A 23,231-nucleotide genomic window follows, 5' to 3' on the forward strand; every position below is an offset into this window, starting at 1 on the left:
TTCCAGACGCTGATTGTGGAGGATGTGTAAACCTGCCTCGATGTGCTTAACATGCATAACAATTACATCTTTAGCAGCACTCGACGACTCATCATTCTTATCATTCACCCAGGACATAGTAGATGAATTAAGCTCTTTACACAAGAGTGTATTATGTAACACCTGGCTTGCTAAACAAACAATTAGCATCACCGGCACACTGTTTAATCAATTGATTCAGCGTGCAACACAATCTGACGTCAGAGGAGTCATCAGTATCATTTGGACCTAAGTGAGCAATATGACGTCCGGCCAAATCTACATTTGCATCTATGCGCATCATTCCAGGGTTGTATATGGAGTCGTCGCAGGGGATTCGGGTAACAAGCAATGTGACTTTGCACATTTGCATACAAATGTTGAGCACGCAATTTAGTTTCTACGACGAACACGAGATGTAGCTGCTCGTCCTTTCGATGACGCGGTGTGTTTTGACCCCATCCCTGTTTAAGTGCAGCATCCGGAGAACTTCGCCATATGTGGACAAAAAGCATGAAAACAGCAATTTGCAAGAGGAGAGTCAGAAAATGTATGTTTTGATGTGTGTGATGGCGCTATCGGGGCGGAAAGCAGAGCACTGCAATTTCCAAAGAGATTAGACTGTCATATTTGTTTGTGAAATCACACATTAGATTGAATGACTGCCGTGTCGCATGATAGCGAAATCATACTGATCACGATTTGCCGAAAAGCACTAATCAACGTGGTCTAAATGATGGTTCCTGTCTTTTGCGTGCCGGATGTCCAGCGAGCAAATGAAAATTTTGACAGCCGAGTTGACAACTCTGATTCTGTGTAAAGAAAGGGTAAACACACACACAAACCTTATTTGTTTGATGTCGCGCTGGAAGAGATTCATACTTTCTAACCTGCTTTTTTCCTCAGAAGAAACTGAGAAAAGAGCTGTAAATCAATATCTCTAGCGCTTTTAGTACAAAACCCATTATGGTCAACAAGAATTCCATCTGGGTTCATACAAGGCCACCTTTCAACTGTCCAATGTTTTGTTCTTAGCCATTCTTTCATCCAGTTTCAGGACCTGAGACCAAACTTCTGGAGTCATTGTACCTGAATTGGAATTTAGGGCTTGGTAATGAATCGAAATTTATGCTGGATTTTGGTTTCAAGTCATACATAAAGGGAGAAAACAATGTGCTGAACGGTGCGATATATTTGCAACTTCCCGACAGGCCATGAATGCACCATTCTTCTTGCGTAGCAAGCATGTGACCTCTATGTGATTCTGCCATCCCTGAGTGTGTTTTAAGCTGTTTAATGACAACCAGTTGGTGTTATCTCTAAAACTAAGCACGCAACAAAATAATTACACACGTTGTATATTTAAATACAAGACATGCTTTGTTTTACAACAACAAAAAATCGCCAGTGCTAACGCTAAAGTCAATGTAAAATCCCATTGACATGCTAACAATAAATTAGCATTGACTTCTGGGAGTGATGTTCCTTCAATTAACAAATATTTACACACAGCTAATATAACAACACTGAAAGGCACACATTCTTCATAATCTGTGAGCAAACAAGTTATAGTAATAGAGCTCAATCACAAATAAGTGTGTACTGTACTCCATGCACGCACGACATGACACTGCCCCTAAGAGGCCAACAAGTGCACATCAAGAGCAGCCGGTATAAATATTTCTATTATCTTACTATATTAGTAGTAGTCCATTTATATTATATTAGTAGTGTATGTGGTTGTTATTTCGAGTGATATTTAAATTGGAATTTTAAAGGATTAAAGAAATGTGTGTTGTCGTACCAATACATTTTCACATGATGTGGCGCAAAATACGACACCCAGGTCCAAGATTAGGTTAAAATAAAGTAAATGAAGAGATAAGGGATATGCTAATCCACTGTTAAAACCAGAATGGAATGAGAGTAACTTTAACAAATCACTGGTGTATGATTATAGTAGCATAGTGTTGTCTTAAAAAGACGAGGCCAACGGTAACCAAGCCAATTTGACTGCGGTAAAAGACAAGCTTGAATTTTAAGCGATCACTGTGCTTTAATTTTGAGAAACAAATGAATAAGCCTTCACCCTCCAAAGTGAATCAATCAAAGGTGCCAATCTCATTTCCTGCTCTCCGTGCTCCAAAAGACAAAAACCTCATTCCAGAAACACCGTGCACGTTAATTCAGCTATTTCTGTGCTTGTGCCAAACTCCACAATGACTTGAAATGATGGGAAAACATTTTTTTCCCCCCTCAAAAGGCATTTAATCCTAATTAAAAAACACTCTGCTGATTTCATTAAGACAATATGTATATGCAGGTGAAAACAACGGCAAGCGCAATGCTTTCTTTATTGCTCGTAGAGCGGATCATTAACTTTCTATTTTAAACCTTTGTCAGATTAGCTGATGCAGTCCATTTCTGCTTCTCCTCCCCTCCCCAAGCGTGCCGTGCGGTGCTGCAGGCAGACACTCCCACTGTGCATAAAAGCTTCCTGCGGGCCTGTCAACGCCGCGATCAATTTCCTCTCATGGTCCCCTCGCCATGTAAACCTCAGCTCCCGGAAAACAATCTGCTTCGATATCTGCTACATTTAGCGGCCGTGACGTAGAGGCTAGAAGACATTGGCCGTGGGTGCGCCAAGTCGCAACCGTGAAGTTCAATCTCATAGCCAGCAGGTAGTGAAGCTGTTATATGTGACCTCACTAGTCTAAACATGACATTCTGATTATTATTATTACATTTGTGGAATATGAGTTATGCAGCAAAATCCAATCCTTTTTAACCATCTCAGGGGACGGCCATTTTGCCACTTGCTGTCGACTTAAGAAGACATCACAGTTGCTCAGGGCTCAGGCAAACGACCAATCACAGCTCACCTTTTTTCTGAATCTGAGCTGTGATTGGTTGTTACTTGTACGGCGGCGTATAAGGGACGCGTACAAATTTATGTTTATTAGAGGGCGGGGACAATTTTCAGAAAGAAAAAAACGTGCATATTTGGCCGTTTATGAAGTCAGAAATTTTCCACTTTATAAAGTGGCAAATTTGCGAGAAAAAATTTCGTAAATTTGCCACTTTATAAAGTGGCAGATTTGCGAGAAAAACACACAGAAACTTACAAGAAATACATGTAGTGTAGCTATAGTCTAATGTGAGTATTCATTGGTGGTTAATGGGACACTGTATATAAAATGAAAAGACAGGATGGAGACGGATTCAATCTTAATGTAAACTTTACTCGTCATACACGGCAGCTTGAGCGACAACACTTCCTGATCCCATATCAGCTGATCAACACTAACCAATCAGAAGCGAGCATACTTTAGGTAAATGCAAGTGAATGACGGAGAGCAGCAGATTCGACACATGAACTTAGCTACTTGTACAAAAAAATACCATAATTGATGAATGTGTAAATAATAATTCTGGAAACATAAATGTACAAGTAAATATTTATGTTAACAAATTAACTTAAATGCTTGATCCTCAGCGTGTGGACCTTCGCAAAGCGAGGTGTCTTTGTCGCTGGCAGTACCCAACTCTTCAAAGTGTGAATGCTTAACATGATATGGTTAGAGCCATTACTATCTCCGTATTTGAAAACCTGACCGAGAAGTATTGGCACAAACATCCGAGTAGTACGCTACGGCTATTTCTCGTAAGTTACTGATTTTTTTCTCTCGCAAATCTGCCACTTAATAAACTCGCAAATTTCCCACTTAATAAACTCGCAAATTTCCCATTTTATAAAGTGGCAAATTTGGCACTTAATAAACTCGCAAATTAACCACTTGTTTTTTTCTCTGAATATTACCCCTGCCCTCTAAAAAAATATATATTTATACGTGGCGCTAATACACTGTCGTATACTTGAGACCTGAGAAATTTTGATGTAATTTTCACTCGACAGCAAGTGGCAAAATGGCCGCCTTCTAATACTGATAAAAACTACTTGATTTTGCTGCTTAAGTCATATTCCACTAATGCAAAATCAACCAGAATACCATATTTTGTCTAGCGGGGCTGCATAGAACATCCTGCCAAGAAATTGTTTTGGGGGTTGACTTCCCTTTAAACATGCATGGAGGTGTGAGGGTTGAGCAACACATCAATTTTGGGAGACGTCTCCTCATTACCCCAAAACATTTCTACCTTCTGCTGCCTCTATGGAATTTCTGGTGGGAGGTGCTAGCATGTGTACAAAAGAGCGAGCACCTGAAGGAACTACTTCAACGAAAGCATGTCACAGACATGTTGTATTAAAACAGGTGGGAATTGTTTCAAATTGTGACAAAATATTCATAAAACCTCTCCTTTAAGTGTCGTGTGGCGCTAGTCTTGAAGATGTTTGTACGAAAAGCAAGAAAACATGATGAAACGCAAAGTAACAAAAGCAATTTTTCTTTTGCTCTCTCAGGGTTTGCAGTGTACACACACGTGGCATCGTTGCATTTCGAGCGGCATCGTTCGCACTAGGTTTGATAGCTTCTTTTACTAGCGCCTCAGAGGGGAGAAAATAATCATTCAAAAGCAGGCAATCAGGTTTCATCTGCTGACATTCACAAGTTTATCAGAAGCATCTCTCATCTGAATCCTCCATCTGTGTTCACAGCACAGCCATCGCTCCTCAGAGGGAGCTTTGCCCTGTTGGGACAAGAAATTAAATCTGTCGCAGCAATAGGAGGACGAGGGAGGAGGAGGAGAGGATGCTGGCCCGATTGCCGGGTGGCGGAGCAGCCGCTCTGATAACGGAGCCCACTCCCACTTGCACAGGCCATTCGAGCTCGGCTCATGTGAGCCCAGAGCTATCAGTGTCACACTGAGTGTGTGTGCGCGTGCGTGAGAGAAAACATGGCGGCTTGGATATGAATGTGGCTGAGAGGAAGGAAATGAGACGCTGTTTTTGCACCATTCCAGCTACAGTGGAGGCAAAGTGTGATCCTCGACATGTATGAGTGTGTGTGTTTTTGTGTGTCTATAAATGAACATGGCGATTTTAAAGCCAGCCATTTTCTATAGGGCGTCTGTTATTTATACCCAGAGCATTGGGTTGAGGATTTGACCCGGAATGTTGGGTCAAGATTTTGATCCTGATGAGTTAAAGCTAGCGATAAATCGGGTACCCACCCCAATACACCCTTAAAACTGCTGGATAAAAAAAAATTGAAAAATGGGTTGAAAAAAATTGGACTAACCCCATATCATGTCAAATTGACCCAACCTTGAGTTGGTTTGTAAGAAACAACAGATTTTTTGGGACCGACCCCTCATTTGAATAACATTTCATGACGCATTTCATGTTGAGTCTGCAGCAGGAAATAAATAAATGCGAGCAGAGCCTTTTATTTATTGATTGACATTTAATTATAATTATATATTTATTTTGTATTTATTTCCACATTTATTTATTTGAATCTAGTTTGTATTTATTTTTAACTAACTTTAATTTATTTATTTGTGTGTATGTGTGTATATTTGTTATTTTTTATTTCTGTTTATACTTATTTTTTGTATTAAATTTTTGAATTATATTTTACATCCGTTTTTATTTTCACTTTTATTTAGTTATTTATTTTAATTTTGGTCCTCCATAGAGGTGAGGTAAACAAGATGAAATGTTTTGCAGCCTTCAATGTGTGGGGCCGACATGAGAAATGACAAAACACGGGCTTGACCAACATTCAACATCCTTGGGTCTCTTGCGCACCAATATTTGTAAGCGTGTGCATCATTGTGAACATTTATGTAGTATTTGAGTGGCACCGAACACGACTCTCCATAGTTGCGTCCCCTGGTAAATTTGACAAAATCTGCCCACGACATCAGTTTCAACGATCAAAACAAAATTGGGCGGACGTGTCTATTGTATCAAGACACATGAAAAAGTCTTCTAAAGACCCTTGCCGGAATTCATCTGAATGAGCCCCAATGGGAAGCAGGTATCCTAGACAGATGGCCAACTCTAAATTGCCAAGCTTGTTGGACTTTTCCATCAAATGATGACGAAGCTTATTGGCATATCAAAGTCTCTCACGCAGAAGAAATTTGCCTCCTAACACTCGTTTTGTTGATCAACGTGGAATTTTGTGCACGTCTACAATTACAGGGCGGAGAAAAAATTGTCAAAGACCCATTCTCGGAACTGAAGAGGAAGTCTGACATTTTTGGTGCGAATTCCAAGGAAGAAGAAGAAACATAACATTCAACAAAATGAGCCGGAGTCGGAAGAAAAATTTAAACGAACAGAATTGACAAAACAAAACAATAATGAAAATTCAAAAACTAGTGTTGGGGACTCGACAAGTTTCAAAACAGGAACCTCACAGCGACATAAAGATGTGCCGAATACGCAAGCGAGGACGTGAAAGATGCTTCAAAGACATCAAGTACACGCACGGGCCTGTCGTGTCTTACCCTCTGCTCCTCTGCAACCCAACAGCTTATGCGTGTCAGCGTGTTATTGAAATGAGATTTAAATTGTGCTTTGGATTTTTTCCCCCCCACCCGTGGTTTCAATTTAAGAACTCACCCGACTATCGCGCCGCTCCGGCGGGTTGCTCGTCGCGAGGCTTTACTTGAAAGCGGCCTGCGTCTGGAGAAGAAAGAGGAGATCACGGTTTAGCGTACGTGGCAAAAAATAACATCAGCAAAAACACTTTTAATAGAGTCACCAATCATCACCAACGTCATGAGCCACAACTGCAGCTTTATATTTTTTATCTTTACAGCGTGATAGGAAAAGTCATTATTTTACATGCCTACCTCTTTTATAGATGATTGCCAGCTTTATGTTGACGCAGAGCCAACATAGTCATTTATATCGACCTTTTCTAACGTATTTCATTAGAGCTTACAAAACGGTTGCTATATAAGGTTTCATGTACTGAAGCGCGTTTGAATCATGGGCTGAAAGGTCATGGCATTGCGGCACCGGCATTTATTTGTGCATTTTATCGTTTCCCGCGGCGACAGGTACGTACATGCCCCACACAGGAAGCCATCACAGGTCATTATGTGTAATTGGCGTGACCTTGTTTCTGACACTCAGCATGGAGGTAAAAAGGAAAAAAAAAAAAACGTGGCGTTTACATGTGCCACTGCATGTAATCACAACAGCTGATCTATGTAAACATCAAGTTGTTTATCAAGTCGGCTAAATTGAAGACAGTAGTTGTGATTGTTTTTTTTATTAAAGCAACAGTTTGATAAGCTCTCCCATTGCAGAGCACCTTCCGGTTGGAAGTCATCATTTTCAGGTACGTAAACGAAACCACTGCAAATTTACTTATTTACTATTTAATTTTATCAAGACGGCATGCGCCGTAAAACATGACTTCTGATTGGATCGACAAAGATCCGAATCCAGAAACTCTGAATGAAAATTTCATTCAAGTTTGGCCTGTTTATCCCAACTCAGGTGTTTCATTCAGTTTTGGCATTCAGTGTTATTCTCATAGGAATTTAAGGCTCCATGTAGCACCTTATTATGTAATAATTTTCTGAAAAAGTCATAAAATTTGCACTTGATTAAAAAATTTAATAAAACCCAATAACCCAATAATTTCCCCAATAAAATTTACCGATAATGTAATACCTTATTATTATATCATCGTATATATTATATCATATAGTTTGGCAGATCGCAATGCAATGGCGGACTGAAGATATTAAAGTTATATTGACTGAAGATATATTTCTATTACACCTCGCCGGCGCACCTGAGAATTTCGTGACAGAAAGTAGACTAAGCTTTAAACCAGGTCTAACTTGTGGTGCAGGTTCTGAAATTAGATGTTGGTACAATCCCTCTGAATTATTGTAGAAATCAATCATGATAATGTGACATCCTGCATGGACTTTGAGTCCATTTCTGGTGGGCTGTGGTCACTCCCACAACACCCATTTTTAATTGCACCCATATACAAAGATACCAAAAGACAGAAAACGCCACACACGCACAGTTAGCACTTGTCTCTAGACCTGTGTCAGGAAGCTAAGGTACCTGGAGTAAACCACATAGAAGACCTGGGCTGAGATTGGAACCTAGAACCTCTGCACTGTGAAGCAGGCATGCTAATGGTAAACCAGCTGAGCTGTTACTGCTGAATTGACACTTTTTGTGCACATTTGTCCTAAATGGCAACTTATCAGTTGTTCACAGATAGGTACCAAACTGCCTTTTTTTTGCCGCACCGCTAAACCCTAATGTCTCAGATAAGATGACGGATTAAAACTAAGGGGCTCTTTTTGTGTATATTAGGCCACTTTGCTTATTCATAGGTTTTTTAAAAAGTACTTTGAGGTCAATTCAACGCGTGGAAATTAGAGGAAGGGAAAAAACCAGACAAAACACTATCTGTTATTCTCTGGGGGAACTAACTCAACTCTGTGGCCTACTTTGCAACACTTTGGCACAAAGAAAAATCAGCAAAGTTGATAGAAGTGGCTCACTTCAGTGGTTTGTGCTCATCCACCGGCTGCAGAGCGAGTGGATTTATTTACGCCGCCTTTATCGGAGTGAGATATTTTGGAGTTATTGTTACAGCTGGGTCACAATGGTATTAACGCGCACCGTGCATCTTATTTAAGTTGCTACTCCACTCTCCATACAGACAAATGTATTCCATTTATAGTCCAAGTATTTGTTTTCATCGACGTTCCCTAAATGTAGACACACTGATGCATCTTAGTTAAGTTGACAGGAAGAACACGTATTTTGCTCCTTCAGGAATAAGAATAGCTGTCATTTTGTTTTCCATTGAGCCCAATTGCAAAAGCAACAGTCTTGAACAATGACTTAATGGCTCCCTGCAATTCAGTTCAATCAAGAACGTCAAACTGGGGGTGTAAACAAGTTTATCCGGAACAAAAGAGTGCGGCTCTTTTTCTCGTGTGCTGATCACAAACATGGAACATCTCCCCGAACCTTTCCTCTCTCTCTCTCTCTCTCTCTGTCTCTAAACATTTTAAGATTAACACCTTTATTCAGCATGTCACCACGTAAGCAACCAATCGCCACCTCCCCCCTTCTCCCGCCGACGAGGTGTGAGCCGAGGACGACAATTTCACGCATGGCGCTTTCTCGCCGTCGTGTCCATCCTATGTTCTCTGAGGCATGCCGCGTGAAAGGAATTCATTAATACACGTGCACATCCACACAGGGAGACTACTGGGCTGTAATCTTCCAGAGTGTGACTGCATGCTAACAGCTCCTTCGTCTGCTCGTCAAAAACGCCCACATGCGCACAACATCAAACACGGGTCATCGTGCACACGCAAGGCACGTGACTCCTCAAAGGCGGCGAAGGGCCTCGGCGGAATGTCGATTCTTCCATTTAATCATGATGCCTGTCTCCCTCGCTTCAAAAATAGTGTCGCTTTCGAGGCCTCTTGATCCGCGTGTGGAGTCACAGACGACAATTTGATGTATCGTCGCTGCTATGTGAAAAACACATACATTTTGGTATTTATATACACATATATATATATATATATATATATATATACATATATATATATATATATATATATATATATATATATATATATATATATATATATATATATATATATATATATTATTTTTTTTATTTTTTTATTTATGTTTTGGGGATGAAACTGAATGCAGACATCCCAAAAACCTAAAAAAGGAAAAAAAAAAATACATAAGAGTTTTTCCACATAGCAGCGACGATATAAATGTTTTTATACTTTTTCACAAAACTACACAAATTGAATGCACACCAACAATTACTGATTATAATTAAGGATGTTGAATAGTACTGATACCAGTACGAATACTCAATTCACCGATACCAAGTATCGATACTACTACTTATTTTGAAAAAAAAAAGACTGATAATTTAAAGCCCTATACATCCTAATATTGCATTTTCTTTTCTTAAAATAGCGTAAAATTAATGGCAATTTTATATTCTTCCTATTTCTACTTCCTGATCGTAAAGTCACCCTCATGAATACCGATACCTTGAAATAAGGCCAGGTATTTGCCGGGCGCCCATACCTTGTATCGGTACTTGCACATCCCCCTACTTACAAGGCTGGATGATAACTAAGGTGTGTTCGTTACCCAACATTTTAAGATCCCAAAAGCCAATTAGTTTGTGATGTCATTTTTTAAAGTATACAGTGGCCAAATATGTGCGTTAAAAACATGCCATTCAAAACTTTATTTGTTTTCTAGCAACAGCTGACCTCACAACTTAAGTCAAGAACAGCTTCCTTTAGCACACTGTAATGTTAAAATTGATTTGAAAAAATTAACACTTATAAATTAAAATACAAAATATCATAAATATTTTTGATATTTTTAAATATTTATTTTTAAATTAACTGATTCAAATGTCCATGTTTCGTTGCCATTACAGGCACAATGAAATACAGTAGATATTGTACTCTTTGTAATTTCTGTTTCCATTAATAACAACAACAACAACAAAAACAACAGATCACGCAGTAAAATGTACTGTACTTGACACAAACAATCAAATGTTACGCTAGTAGTGGATTAGTTTTGAATGCAGGCTTAGGTCAGGGCAGACTTAGGTCAGCTATAAACACAGTATATTGGCCCATCCACGGCCTGCCTGCCCACCCAACAGAAGACCGATGACATGATTGATGACTCATTAGAACCTCCCAACTGCAGCTGTCAGGGTGGCTGTTTGCTTTGTGTGCGTTGCCGCGCTTCTCATCCGCAGCCGCCGTCAAGGACAAACAGCACATTTGTCCGGCGCTTCACAGCAGTGGGCCGGCGCTAGGAGGGCCCTGAGCTTTTTCCACGATGTCTCCCGGTACGGGGACAAAATGCAGCGTTCTGCACGTGAGCATTAAACAGACCGTCTGTATTTATCTTCTAACGCGAGGTCTGGGATGCCTAAAACCATGATCACCCCGAAGAGGAAAATACCCTCTAGAATTGCCAGTGAAAAGTGGGGGAAAAAAAGCTTCTGCACAAGTTAGCTCAGCAGTTAAGTCCACCAAAGCACTTATTACTGGGCAAGTTTTGGTGGAACTACTACATATCATTGCAAAAAAAATGTCAGAAATAAAGACAGTCCTGATCAATTTGTGTCCCTCAAGGTCAGTTACTGGACTACAAAGTACTGGCGTGTGTAAAATGTGTCAAATTTATAAAACGACTAACAAACCATTTATGTCATCTAAAGTAGACTTTACACTCAAGTACACTTTAAAAATAGTTGGGTCAAAAATAACCCAATCACGGATTAAAAATGGACCTAACCACCTTATGGGTCAATTTGACCTAACTTTCTGGGTTGTTTATACAAATGACCCAATTTTTTCTGACCAATATTTATGAGTTGAAAATACCCATTTCCTGACTCCAAGTTGGGTCAAATTGACCCAAGTAGAGGATCGGTCCATTTTTTTTCCCCCATAGTTGAGTTGTTTTTGACCCAACTGTTTTTAGACTGTACACGAAGGACGTTTGGCGATATGGTTGTATGGTACTGCATCAGTAACTACTCAAATCCTGTACCTTAAAGGTGCATTGTGATGTTTAAAAAAGGTCATGTTAAAGCTTTTTCATCACGCATGCTCCACCAACGCCCAGATGAGTACAAAGAGCCCTGACTGTTTTACTCTGACTGCACCTATCAGCTTTTATCTTCCCTTTATAGTTGAGTGTGCGGACCCTGCACACTCCACAGTTTCTTTGGGCAGGGGAGGGGGCGCAGTTTTTCTGACCTCATTTGAAGATTGTGCACGTACTCGCACGCGCACCATGAACGAGCCAGACACAGATGCTGCAGTTACGCTTTGGGCCAGAGGTGGCAGTCGTGAGTGAAAAAGTGACAAACTGCACAAAGATCAAAAGTAGGTTGCCAAAAATGTTCCCCTCAAGAACCAAGTTTGAGGCTACGACTGAAGTGTTAAGAGTATAAAAGCAGCACCTTTTCACTGGTATCACACTAGTGACAAATGACTAAGACCTTAAAAGCAAAAAATGTGTACTTTATAAGTTTATAGCATCAGAAGACATGTGTAAGAAGAGTTTGTTTTTATCCGGCAAAGTCGAATCTACACTAAAGCACATCAAGGTTGCGCAATGTTTTCCCAGATGCAAACCCAACATGAACTTAAACACATGTAGATCAAATAGTAGGTAACAAAAGTATGCAAGGCGTGTTACTAAAAGTGTTAAGATGACAAAACCAGTACCTTTAAGGGTACCGCTCAAGTGACAAGCCACTCTTAGTACAATGGTGTTGTTTTGTCAGAAATAGGAGCAGGAGTCTCTTCATGTCTCCTGCAACAAAGGCACTGTGGTACCGTAGAGTAACTAACACCTCAAACAACTGACCAATCAATTTCTGTCACTCAAGCTACACTCTACACGAGGACTCCCAAACTTTTCAGCAAAAAAAAAAAAAAAAAAAAAGTTCAAGGCAATGAAATGGCTCGCCACACATTGCTCTGACAATCTGGCATCCAATGAAAACAAGTCGGAATCCAAACGTTTGGGAAAGGCTACGCTACACTTCGTGTATCCACGATAGCAACTTAAGACTCCAAGGTAACTGTTAGAATTGTAAACTGTAACAGTCAAGGGCAAGAATAGCACTGAAGCCTGAAAAGATCTTCAATATATTTTTTTCCAATAGACAACATGGTGAGAAGTAGAAATAGAATCAAGCCCTGGGAATACAGAGTAACTGTGTGTGCCTTTTCCAAGGCTACAAAGCAACTACTGGCCGTTATTCCTTACAGCTCCAACCTTAGACAACTTCCAACCTTTGTATGACTGTGAGCCGACAGTAAGCGTACATTTCTGTCCCTCAAAAGTACAATCGATCAAGTCAGACGCCAAAAGGCCAACTATGCCCAAGGTACCTGTTTCCAAGGTAGATTAATTGTTTCATTGCTTTCACTGAGAGGCAAGTGATCGTACGTTACCAGTCAAAGGTTTGGACACAGTTTCTCAATCCATAGATCTTGAAAGTGTGTCCAGACCTTTGACTAATGGTATGCATACATTCTACACATAGTTTTGGTAGTAAAGCAAGATATTACTTGACAGTTTTACCGGCAACTATGGAAAAGGAAGAATGAGACTATTTTTCTTAGAGTATATTAAAGCTAGAAGTAAAAAAAACAACAACAACATTTGCGTCCACTACCCCCAATGCTATTATAAAGCCCTCAGTAAAAAAACAAATAAAGCAACACATATTTGATCGCAGGCCGCTGGGATGCAACGAGACTGGTGGCAAGAGGCTATGCAGTCTAAGCGTGGCTCGTTCTTTCCCGCTTGTTTAATCATCCTCTTTGGAGGCGACGACTGCGGACGGAATACAAAACAAGGCGGCGGCACAGCCATGGCGGGGGAACTCTTGGACAAATACCAACACACGTCAAGCCACTGCCTTGCCGACAGCTCGACTCTTGCATACACGTTGAGCCCATTTTGTAGGCTTGCAAAAAAAAAAGAAAGAAAAGAAGACCAGAGTTCTGCAGCAAACTCTGCTGAGGGTGATCTAACCGACAGCATACGCTTCTCTTAGTCCACCCACGCACTTGGCATTCCGGCCATCACCGATACCTCCAGGGCGACCAAAGCAAACCCCAACAGATGAGAGCGCTCCAGACAAAGGCAGCAACCCGAGGTGAAGTAGAAGCCGGTAACGTGGGCTGCACTGTGCAGAGATAATGGTCCGTGCGGAGGAGTAAAAAAGAACGAGGAGTAATATGTGCCTTTTTGTATTTGTATTTTTTTATTTTTTTTACGACTTTGTAATATGGCATTTACTGCGGCTAGGATGTCAGGACTCCATTGTGGGCGGGGGGTGGCACGAGGCGGCACAGACAGTGACCGCGGTGAGCAATAATACAAGTTGCCCGAGAGAATCACATCAAATAATCTACGCTCTAATAAACGCGGCGGTGGTGCAGCCATTTTCAAGTAAGGCTTTTGCCAAAACTCTGCCCATAAAATACAAGTCAGTGAACCAGGAGAAAGCAGTAAATAAATAAACCACTTAGTCATGTGCCTATGACCGAATCCAGGCGCCGAAGGTAATGGAGGTGAGCTCCATGACATGTGACACTCGTGAGAGACCACTTCCTCCGTCCATGATGAGTCACACTGTTGTTGTCTGCTCCTGCTTATATGATATCATGCCTCCCCACAGTATGAGCTAAAGCCTCTGATATTGTCTATTTTTACGCTGAGCACATTTACCAGCACCACGTAAACAACCACAACAAATGGCACTCAGGGCACAGACCACCCCGAAGCGATTAGTGGCTAGTGTATTACGTAAGAGATGGTAAAAAGTTTAAAAAAAATCGATGATGTCAGTTTAAAATTCCAATCAATACTGTTCCACTCCATTCCTAAAGGTGGCAGTAGCTGACAAATCTGTAAAAAATGTGCAGTTTCTCAACCACCTAGCTTAGCCGCTATACTGCACATCAAAAGGTAAAAACGGTAGGAAATAGCAGAAAATGTGCCAACATATGATGACTCAGGGATAATTATACTTCAGTGCTGTAGTGGTGATAATGCCACGCTACAAACTGGTTGACCAAACAAATGACTGCTTTTTTTGTAGGCTATCTGAGTTTTTTCACGTTGAGGAGAGTTGAAAGTGAAGCCCTTTCTCAAGACTTAACTATAATGTCACATCTATTCATAGTGGCAACTGAGACAATTGAAAATGTTTTCTACTTTTAATAAAGACACGCGCAATTGTACATTTGTAATGTGCCAATGTTGATCCTGTTCCACTCCAGACCTATAGGAGGCGATAACAGCACCAGACTCACTCTCAACACTGCAGTTGTGTTCATAACTTTTTTAATTTCCAGGAGACTTTAAATATAACCAGCAGAGTGTTATTTGTGATTAGCTGGAGAAGTCGAGTTAGTACAGATCAACGAGTGGCAGAACGTGGTGGTGGGCGTTAATGTTTGTTCGTCAGTTTTTTTTTTTTTATGAACATAAGGCCTATTACGCTAACGTATTTTGTGCTTAGAGTACTAAATATTATTTGGGTGGTACTTGGTGTCAAAAGTGTGAGAACCACTGGCTTAGGAAAAGGCAGTTAGTTGATAGTGTTCCACTTCTAATAGGCATTCCAAAATGGTGGACAGCTGCCAAAAAGTGCAGACCTCTGCCAAGGCCAAGCGGTAGTATCCACTCCTGAAAATGGCCCAACATTTAATAGTTTAAATCGCTGGCCTGTGTCCCAACACTCCACAAGGTTGAGTTAGCTAAAGCCTTGGCGTAGGTAATCAATGAGTGAGAACCATGACTTGGCTTGAATGTAGCATCCCTAATCATTCTCCAAGCAGGAAAAGATATTAGTTTACTGACAAATGCATGCATACACGAGGGACTGACTCCATTAAAGGATACCTTAATGGACCGATCGATTGCACTGGACAGTATTGATAAAGGCCTCAGCGGGCTTTAAGCCTCTGTCTATAACTTCATTTCTCTTTCATTTTCTTTGGCTTGCACGTGTTTAAGACGCAATGAAATATTTCTGAGGCGGCAGCAAACAAATGCTCATGTGACCTTTTGTTAATCGATACGAGCAGCATTGTCTTGACTTATGAGCTACGTAGGATACTTTTAAATACAGTAGATGCTTTGACAAATATCAACCGTATTGGGATTGTCAAGGCGACGGATTATTGGCCAAATGAAGCACCAGGAGAGCAAACAGATGCCGATAATCTGAACAAATATAGCACAGCAGAGAGAAAATGTCACTTTTCAGTGCAGTGTTGTTGGATTGTAGAACTTTTGTACACATCCAACAAATTCTGCATAATTGACCATATGCGTACAATGCGTATCATTTCTACGGCGCATTCACAGTCACCTCGTCAGAAAAGGCTGTGGATATTGCACCCGTGATCTGTAGACTTGCGTAATAAAATAATGCATCAGTCAGTCACTTCTCAATGGCACCATGATGACAACGATGGAAGGGCCTTCGTTAACACAGTCCGCTATGATTTAAAGTTGATGTGACATTTTGCACGGAAACATGCGGTGCTTCCCCTCAAATTAACGGCCATCCATTTCCGGCGCGTTATGACGACAATAATCTGATTCAGGACCTTTGTTAAAATTGTGATGTTAACATTGATGCTTTAGAACAGGGTGTGCATGCAGGGTTCCACTTCATAAACAAATCAATCCACATGGTGAGTTGTGGTCCGAGAGGTAGGGTACAATTTGTCATACATACATAATACATATAGTATCATGGCAAACCTAATATTTCATTTAATTCATAGTTGTCTTTGGCAAACCATTCGGATTTTACCATATTGCGAAATGGGAAAGTTGATGATATAGGGCTGGTTTGTCACAAAGGGCGCAGTTGTCCATTCAGGGGTTGCCGCAGCAACTCACTCGCATGATTTTGTTGCCAGATGGCCTTCCTGATGCAACCCTGCTTTTTATTTTCTAAATATTTCAACATATTTTTAAGACTTACTTCTTTGCTCTGCAATATCTATTGAAGTCATTTTGTGCAGATCCAATAGAGAAGACTGGCCTTGGAGCTTTGTGCACAGCGAGGTATTAAATACAGTCACCGAATAAAAGTCCTGACTTGAATTAAGCGAAGGCTGTTTTTAATTTTTTTGCTCAATTCATGCTCAGAATGAGAAGAAGGTCATGGAAGTTTGGGTGAACATCTCTTCCATGTTCCATCCCTTTAAAGATTTAAATCAGTGAAGCGGTGGATGAAACTTTCCAAAAAGGCATAAAGTATCACGAGATGAGATGCGATGAAATTTCAATGGCTTCTTTGAACAAAGTGGACTTTTGCCACGACACAGCAAGGAAAGGCCTTCAACCTGAAAAGCCCTTTTTCCAGAACGCTGCCAATACAACATGTTCAACATTTTCGGTCGTTTTCATCTCTACCAACAATGGCGCTGAACATGACTTGCGGTCTTGGCTTAGTCACGCTGACAGCTTTGAAAAAGGCCAAAAGGAAAATCTGATCTACTTTTCAGGTCCCATCTGAACCCTAGTCGTCTTTGCTGAGCCCTCGAGATGAGCCGTTATTTACTTTGGTATCTGCGGGGGGCCCTTAAACGCGGCGGTGTTGGGTTTGCCAACAATAAACGCCATCCTGGCATCCCCCCTTGATGATACTTTGTGTCACCAGATGGCATTTTATTAACGGTCTTAACATGTTTTGTCATCATTGTGACAGTGGATGCTTACAAACGCTAACAACGGCTAATAATATCCACCTGTCCGTCACCATCCATTCACATCAACGCTGACATCTTTTGAAAGAGACGTTGTACTTGGATACAAGCAGATCTCACTGTGCCAGCCGGCCACGCGTTCAATGCAAAATTCGACTGCTTCCCACATAATCCCGTGGTGAAAAAAGATTTCATGTCCTTAACGGAGCACTGTCAATTCTGAGAATCACAAATTAGCCACCACGGATGCACAATACATCCGAGCCTTGACACAATTCTTTCTTAAGCTATGAGTGGATCAGGATTACATGACTTGGATGCAAAGACGCCGATTATAAGAGGCATTGTCTGGTTTAATGTTCAAGTATCTTAACACAAGACATTCTATGAAAGATATAATAAGAAGAAGAAAAAGAAGAATCATAATAATAAGAGGAAGGTATTTGGACTGTCCTCCACTGACACAAGCCCGTTTTGCTGAAGAATGACAAGAAACTTAAAAGTATGGCAGACTAAGAACTGACAAGAGTGGGTTTTTGTCCGTCAGCTTAATCGTCACTAATTAAGTCAAGTATCGACGGACCTCTTAGTCCGCCACTGACAGACGCCGGTTTTGTTTATGATTGACAAATGATGGAATGCCCACCCCTCTATGTCCGTCCTAAAGTAGTGATGATGAAGAAATGATGGAAAAGTGGTTCAAATAAAATGACGGACTGACCATGACGGAAGGGTAGCGAATGATGGACCAGCAACATTTTGTAAACTGGTTATAAACTTTAAACACACACACACACATATATATATATATATATATATATATATATATATATATATATATATATATATATATATATATATATATATATATATATATATATATATATATATATATATATATATATATATATAAACAAAAATCTTAGTGAAATCTTATTAGTAACTTCACACATACTAACAAAGATTTTAAAAAATCTTGTTTTTTGCTTGGGGCTGCCGTCTTCAAATCATGTGACCGCAGGATGCGTTTGATTGGCTGTCGCTCAAGCAGCACCCACACAGTGAGCTTGTTTTGCCTTGCAAAGAGAAACAATATCAAACAAGATGTTCGCCTCAAGGCCTGGTGAGACAGAAAATTCACAAAAAAATGATGTGTACCTCGCGCATCGGGTGTTCAGCTTTGACTTATTTCCCCGTTTCCATTGCTTCACTCTCAAGGACCAGTCAAATCAAAGCTTTTGTGGTGAGACAGCCAAGTGTCCTTCAGTGCGCCATTTTACGCTCTTAACAACGGGAAGAATTAAGTCAGTTGGCCATAACGTTGATGTGCATGTGTTGAAAGGTACTTGTTTGATGTACCTGATTTTTGATTGTGAAATTATTGAATAAAGTAAATAAAATAAAAAGATAAAAAAAAAAAATGTGACAGTTTATAAATGGCGGCATAAGTGAGGAAAAGAATAGTCACGAAAAAAGTCAAGCGGAAAGTAGTGGTGACAAAATGTAATTCAGCATGGTTAAATTAACGTTGGCGGACTGACGGACTGAAATGTACTGTTGGTCCTAAAATAGCGACTGTAATTCAGCAATGACTGGAGTCCGGTTAAAATAACATTGACAGATTGACAATTTAAATTTGGTTATTTCGTATAATATGCATAACAACTTAAACTCCTTATGACAGCTTAGCAAAATGAATGTGATGATTCAGCACTCATTTAAAGGTCTTTAATATTGCCAGACCAACCAGGACACTTCTATGGCAAAGTGTTAGCATTAGCATTTCTACACAATAGTATGTAGTGCAAAAATAATTACTAGTTTTGATTTTAATTTTATTTTATTATGTTAGTGTAGCATTAGCATACATTCAGTGGCTTCTTTAGCTTTCATTGCCGGGTTGAAAAGTCAATCCAGGCCAATTAGACACTAATTTTTCCATTTGGAATCTCCCCAAATATCTTAAGTAGTGATTTTTAAGCAGGCTATAAACATTTATTCACTACATTAAAATTTCTATACATATAAAGTTGGATCCACTTCTGAAATAGAGCAACCATATGGCCAAGTGTCTGTATGACTAATAAACACAACAGACTAAAAAAGTAGTTTGGAGAGCATGCGCTGCTTTTGACTTGGAGATACAGCAAGAGGCGTCAAGGCCAAATGGAAATGGGACCGCAGTCAAAAAAAATTGTGTGTGTGTGTGTGTGCTGTTGCAGAGGAATAGCAAAGAAATGTAAATCAACACACGTTGCCCTTGAGAACAGAGGAGTGCTTACCAATTGAGAAAAATATCTTTGGAGGCGCACAATGTAACAGTTTAATGATTTCAATAAGCATTACGTATTCATTATTAACTTGTGTGGGTGGACAGAAAAACACATTTTAACGTTTCAGTTTTGGCAGCTAATATAAAGTGAGGGCTTAAATGTGCAAATGGGAATTATCGGTCTATAAAATTATTCAATTTATTAACTCAGCGCCCTGTCCCACACGGGTATAATAAAGCCTTTACGAGGCCTTCAAGTGAGACTGAAAATCAATTAAGTCATTTTTTTTTTTTTTTAATCATGGCGTTAATTGGCTGCAACCAGCAGAGGCGCTGTTGATTCAGTGTCAAGCTAATTTTCTGCTGACAGAAGAAACGCTGGCAAGAAAACCACAATTCGGAACATTCCGAGATCTTCCACTACAAATAACAGTTTTGTTTGGCATGGACACTCCATCTGAAAAGCAGAGTAAAAACAATCTGTATCAATGTGTTGCCGTCTAGCCTGAAAAGCCTGCGAGCGGTTGGATGGCGTCAGAGGTTCGGCTTCTGCCGGCTCTTTTCTGACAGAAGGCATCAGCGCCGTTGCGTTAGCTGTCAAGACGAACACGAAGAGTCTTTTCCTAAAGAGCAAGCAGGCGGCAGCAGACGCGTACATGTTGCTGAATGATGCACTCACAGGAAAAATAAATAAAAAATCTCCCGAAAGCTACGGTATACTCGTGTGTTAGAATGATAATAGCTAAAGCCTTCAGATTTTTACACGGTGTAGCAGAAAAACATCGATTAAAAAAAAGGGCAACAAACAGCATTTTTTTAGGACAGCAAACAATGTATATCTTGTTTATAACCTGCTAAGCTAACCTCAGCTTAATGTTGATGGTAAAATTGATTGATTCTTACTTTCTACAATGAGAACAGAGAAAGAAAAATCCCAGAAAAAAGACTCCAGAACAAAACTGTACAGTCAAATGTGGGGGAAAAAATGGCTAAAGATGAACCGAATGTTGTGCCAAATCCATACACCAACATTAATGTTGATATATGTATCATACTCTTATCTACTGTAGAGAAACAGCACAGTATCTCACCAAAGTGAGTATTCTACACCCCTCTCATTTCTGTAGATATGGAATTATAATTCATATATATTAATTAACTGCCATTTAATTAACTGTGCTCAATTTGGAAATTTATACTTAGGGGTGTACTCACTTTTGTTGCAAGGGGGTCTAGCTATTAATGCAGTGGTTCTTAACCTTGGAGGTACTGAACCCCATCAGTTTCCTATGTGCATTCACCGAACCCTTCTTTAGTGAAAAATAAAATGTGATTTTTCTTAAATTCAAGACACAGGTACAGTGTTTATTGGTGAACAAAATGCACAGGGAATGTAGCCTTTTCATCAAATATGGCTCTCTTCACCTTTTCAGAAAGTGTTCTTGTATTCGCCATCTCCAGCCTTCAGTTTTGCTAGATAGCTACTTGTGCTGGACTAAAATTGGTCAATTTGGCATTCCAAATCTTGCTGAATGAATATGGCAGAGGCCCCAGAATTGAACCCTGTGGAACACCACATGTTCCATTACACATGTAAATACATATCGAACCTATTTGTCCAGTTTTTTTGATAAAGAAATACGGAATTGCCAACTCCCCAGTTGGCTGTCCTAAAAGTTGCTTAAAAGTCGCTAAATGATATAATTACCAAATTTGCATAATTGGCACTTTGCGTGTAATTGCAATGGATGCTGTAGGAAAGAGGAATAATGATGTGGTAGAGGCAAAAAGTGAGTAAAAAAACATCCTGTATATGTTTAGAATGACAAGTGAACGCTCTGTTGTTGTTTTATTTTGCCTTTGAAATGGCCCATCACTTACCAAAATAACTTCTTGACTTAATACTTTGTCTACCAGAAAAAAAGTTGCTCGATTTGTCACTAGTCGCTTTTAACAAAAAAAAGGTCCCTGCAAGTCTTTGGAAAATTGCCAGATTTAGCGAAAAAGTCGGCAAGTTGGCAACATTGAAGAAATCGCAACGTACCATCACAACAGCCATAAGTCGACGACTGAGCGCACCAAATTCACTGTAGCAATGATAGGCCGAGCAATGTAGCGTGATCACCTGCAGCCAATGATGACCAAGTGGGGCATATCATCGCGAACCCTTTCAGTCGGGTGCGTGTCTTGACCTTCACCGAACGACTTTATTAAAGGATGTCTTTTCTATTATTTTGAAGGAACAATACATTTACATCTTAAGAAGATGTGCACTGACTACTTTTCATTGTGTCAAAGTGTCATTTCTTCAGTGTTGTCCCAATGAAAAGTTGATATTGAATATGTGCAGAAAGTGAGGGGTGTACTCACTTTTGTGAGATACAGACAGAATATAATGTAAGACCTAAGATCAAGTTTTCGTAACTTGGGCTTTGTGTTATGAGAGAACATGAAGTACAGTTGATTTAAGCCTAATCCATACTGTTCTGTTGGAGTCTAATGGGAAGTCCCGCGCCTGTGCCTGCTGCTACTAATAGACGCGTCTTAACAACGCATCTGTCTCCAGCTCTCCACTTTGTAGCATTCCGCTGCAGTTAACGCGCACGTCTGCTTGTTAACTGGCAACACAGGCACCATTAGCATATAGTTTAGTGTACATATAGCACTCTGCTCTTTGAAAGGCTCTCCGCCATGTTTTATTTATGTCGGGCCCATGCCGCAATAAAACACCAACCAGGACTTGGCGAGGGATTATGATGACATTGAGTGACCCTGTGGGTTATTTTCATCAAATCCTTTACTTGGCTTGATCAATGTAATGTAATTAGGATTGCTCTCGTTAAGACCGCATGCTAATGTGAGGTAATATTTTAAAAGCCAGGGACGGTGCACAAGCGCATTTGAATAATTCTAACGGACATTAAACATAATTCCCTGCGAGACAAAAGCATCTTTGAGAGTAGCGAAAAGAAAAACCGGAGGCGTTTTTCAAATAAATGAGGTCAAGAGCACTTTGCAACAGTTCACCGCATCCCCACGAGTGATAATGAACGGGCATCACGCTTTCTCACACATTCAAACGTCGGACTGCATGACAAGCGACCCTTTCGACCACAGAGCACACAATGATGAATTGAGGAAATTAAATTAAAAGGTGCCGTTGATGGCTGTGGAATATAAAGAGAAGTGTCATGGGGAGGCTTATTAAGTGAAGAACATCAAGGTCAACACACCTTTTGTTATCAAAAATGACCTGGTAATATGTTTCCTTATTAGCAGCACTGTCAAGGTTATTGGTGGCGCTGACAAAAAACATTTTTTTGTGTGCTTTCATGTTGTCTACTGAGTAAAATAACGCAGGATTCGTGTTACTACTAGCATCAAATCTCAAAACTGCGAAATTGTGTCATCTTCCACTATACAGTAACAATATACCAATAATAAAAATTACGATCATAGACAGTAGTAGTAAGCCACCACAAATTATGTTTTATTGGAATAATTTTTGAAACAATTATTTGTGTCCACAAACCCAAGTGGCAGCATCCTTAGTGTTAGCCACTGAGTTAGCAATGCTAGCTAGCCAAAGCTTCAGAGTTTTTATAATCCTCACTCCATCATGGGGGTTAGGTTTGAGACCACTTCAGCAATTATTGAAATCTGTGATACAGAAATACACAATTTAGATACTCTACAAACAGTATGA

At 40.1% G+C, this 23,231-nt stretch overlaps 1 protein-coding gene across 2 annotated transcripts in view; it reads right to left on the reverse strand.

Moving 5' to 3' along the window:
• The window catches only part of lrfn1 (leucine rich repeat and fibronectin type III domain containing 1), a 167,551-nt gene that overhangs the window by 62,582 nt on the left and 81,738 nt on the right, over window positions 1–23,231 (reverse strand). For both annotated transcript variants that reach the window (XM_086081140.1, XM_086081139.1), the window contains exon 2: window positions 6,554–6,616. The gene's annotated coding sequence lies outside the window, so the exon portion shown is untranslated. The remainder of the gene's footprint in view (window positions 1–6,553; window positions 6,617–23,231) is intronic.

The sequence above is a fragment of the Leptonotus elevatus genome, chromosome 7, assembly GCF_054856555.1.
Source record: "Leptonotus elevatus isolate MCC_2025b chromosome 7, RoL_Lele_1.0, whole genome shotgun sequence".
Lineage (NCBI taxonomy): Eukaryota > Metazoa > Chordata > Actinopteri > Syngnathiformes > Syngnathidae > Leptonotus > Leptonotus elevatus.